Below are 3629 nucleotides of genomic sequence, written 5' to 3'. Positions count from 1 at the left end.
CCAAAGCACCCACCCAGTGGGCCCATCCTTCTGTCCCCAGGACACATCAATCAGCAGTGTGTCCACCACTACAGGGACTCCAAGCAACTTCACAAACACAGGACGATCAGGGACCTGGGGTCAGTGGCAGTGGGCACACGGTTCAGTGGACAGAGGCACAGGACAACAGGGAAGCTGGGAGGACAGCTGTGCGACAGGGGGAGGACAGGCCCAGGAAACCAACTCTCTACGAGGCACTCACCAACATCCTGGGAGCATACCACCATTCCCAGGAGACCATGGGCCAGATACTGGCCAAGTTGCAGGAGACCCAGCGGCTGCGGGAGGGACAGTACCTGGGGATCATGGAGGACCTGAGGACATCCACACCACCCTGGTCATCATTGCAGGGGTGCTGGCAGACATGGCCAACACCACGAGGGAGGCAGTGGCACACCAACGGGCCCCTGACACTAGCCACACCGAAGAACAGCCCTCCACCTCCGCCGACGCTAGTGGACAGGAGGCCCCGCCACAGGAACAACAGGCCACCAGCACCCCACCCCCTGCAGAAGGAGAACCACCACGCAAACTGTCCCTGCGATCCAGGCAGAAGCCAGAGAACATTGCCAAGACCTCAGCCAGGAAATAAAACTCTGCTGATTGTCACCCTGTCCACCTTCAACTGCCATTGCTCCAATTACTATGCCCCCTTGGACAATGCACCTGTGATACAAATAGACTGGGCTCTACCCTGGACTTTCCTCCATCGGCAACCCAGCCTATTGCAATACCCCCTCCACTTATTAGCACCTAAATAAACATCCTTGGAACAAAATCAAATATGGAGTCTGTCAATTGTTTGACAAATGTATTAGTTTCATAAACTGTAAACATTGCAATTCAAATGTACTGTAATATTTTCAAAGGTATGACCTGTAGTGGGCAGCAGTAAACACACCAGGAGCCAGAGTGGAGCACAGAGATCTGAAAATAGAGATGCCAAATGGTACAGTAAGTGGCCATAGAAAAAGGGAAATCAGGCTACCATGTTCAATGTCAAAACAAAACTGGAATGGAAGGTGATGTTACAGTGTCTTACCTGTGTGTCACTGGAAGTACTGTTGAATTAGTGTAGTTCTGTTGTCCACATCTTCTTCCTCTGCCTCCTCTTCGTCACTGTCCACAGGCTCCACCGCTGCCACACGACTATCTCCAGGCTCATCCTCCTGCAGAAAAGGCACCTGGTGACTCATAGCCAGGTTGTGCAACATGCAACGATGATCTGGCACACCTTCTTGGGTGAGTAGTACAGGGATCCAACTGTCAGATGGAGGCACCGGAATCTGGCCTTCAGGAGGCCAAAGGTTCGCTCAATGATCCTCCTTGTTCGCCCATGTGCCTCATTGTAACGTTCCTCTGCCCTTGTCCTGGCATTCCTCACAGGGGTCAGTAGCCATGAGAGGTTGGGGTAACCAGAGTCAACTGCAAATATCGAGGGATACCTGTTAGCCACACACTCACCCTTAGGACAAAACCCACACCCATATACCTACATCAACTGGGTGGGGACCATGGGCTCACCTATTAGCCACACCAGGTGCCTCTGGAGTTGGGTAATCACATATGGGATGCTGCTATTCCTCAAGATAAAGGCACCATGCACAGAGCCAGGATACTTGGCATTGACATGGGAGATGTACTGGTCCGCCAAACACACCATCTGCACATTCAGAGAGTGAAAGCTTTTTCTATTTCTGAACACTTGTTCATTTCTCCGGGGGGAGGCAAATGCAATATGTGTACCATCAATGGCACCAATGATGTTGGGGATATGTCCCAGTGCATTGAAGTCAGCCTTCACTGTGGCCAAATCCTCCACCTGGGGGAATACGATGTAGCTGCGCATGTGTTTCAGCAGGGCAGACAACACTCTGGTCAGCACGTTTGAGAACATAGGCTGTGACATCCCTGATGCAATGGCCACAGTTGCTCGGAAGGAACCACTTGCCAGGAAATGGAGCACTGACAGGACCTGCACTAGGGGGGATACCTGTGGGGTGGTGGATAGCTGATACCAGGTCTGGCTCCATTTGGGCACACAGCTCTTGGATTGTGGCCCTATCAAGTCTGTAGGCCAGGATAAAGTGCCTGTCCTCCATTGTCGCCAGGTCCACCAGGGGTCTGTACACGGGAGGATGTCTCCATCTCCTATTCATCCTAAGTGGTTGAACTCTAGGGTGAAAAACGGTGAGCAGAAGGTCTTATTCACACATATTTTAACATTAATATGCAATTTTTGCTTTACAGAAACAGTATGTGAACTTGTAAGTCAGTTGATGTGCCAATGTCTGCTGTGACACAGTTTGGTGCCATGGCCTGTGCCCCCCTGAAATGGCGGCTGCCTGACCTGTGAGGAGGGACAAGTGGAAATGAGGTAATTCTACTGGCATTGTGCGCGTTGCGGTTGTCGGTCGATGGCCGCCGCACAACACCGCATTGGTTATTATTGGGCCCTATGGGTTCAAGGAGCCAATAGCAATGTATGCCGGTGGTGACGGTACGCACCGTCGCAGACGTGACCGCCATTTTCTATCTGTGCACTCACTTGCCACCCTGACCGTCAACAGGAGAGGACCTACACTGCAAGTGCTGCTGTGACCTGTGTCTGGAAGCGACAATGGCTCGAGTGTCTAGGGAAAGGGCCCCTGCCTTCACTTTGGAGGAGTTGGAGAGACTGGTGGATGGGGTCCTACCCCAGTATCCTTTACTCTATGGTCCTCCAGACAAACAGACCAACAGGTGAGTACACTGTGAGCATGATGCGTGGGCAATGAATGTATTGATTGCTGTGTGTGTAAGCCTCATGTGGGGGGAGGTCTGAGGGGACCTGGGCAGAGTGCTGCATGTATGGCGGTCAATGTATGTGCATAAGGGGATGGGGGATATGTTGGGCCATGAGTATAACAGTCCGGACGGTATGACTAATGCCTTTTCAGCAGTTTTTTTTCTGCAGGTCAGCGCCCATCAGAAAAAGGGTATTTGGCGTGCCATCGCCAAGGAGGTGTGGACCCTGGGGGTCTTTGACAGGCAGAGCACCCACTGCCGCAAACAGTGGGAGGACCTGTGCCGCTGGGCAAGGAAAATGGCGGAGGCCCAGCTGAGGCTGGTCTCCCAATGAGGAAGGGGTGCCCATCGTACGCTGACCCCCCTGATGTTCCACATCCTGGCGGTGGCCTATCCGGAGTTGGATGGGCGCTTGAAGGCATCACAATAGCCACAAGGGGGTGAGTAATGATTCTGAATCATGACTTTGCACGCCTTAAGGTATTACCTGGGTGGGGGATGAGGGCTGTGGGTGCCCCTCGGCAAGGGCAAACATGGCAGGTTATGTTCAATGATGGGCAAGCTCAAATGCACTCCAACCCCAATAATATTAGTGGTCATCTACTACTGGGCAGGGTCCTGTGGGTTTCAGGTGTGGAGCTAATGGCGTTTGGCATTGTACCCCATGGGCTGGTGACTAGCATTGTAATTGGTAGTGCATGGCCCAGTGCTTAGGGCTGTTCCTTGTGAGTTGTGTACGCCAACTGTAGTGTTGCTAGCATTGACCAAGTGTATCCTCTGTCTCCCCCTCCCCTTTTTGTTTT

Source organism: Pleurodeles waltl, chromosome 6, assembly GCF_031143425.1.
Source record: "Pleurodeles waltl isolate 20211129_DDA chromosome 6, aPleWal1.hap1.20221129, whole genome shotgun sequence".
In the NCBI taxonomy this organism is placed as follows: Eukaryota; Metazoa; Chordata; class Amphibia; order Caudata; family Salamandridae; genus Pleurodeles; species Pleurodeles waltl.
This window is presented reverse-complemented; position numbering follows the sequence as displayed.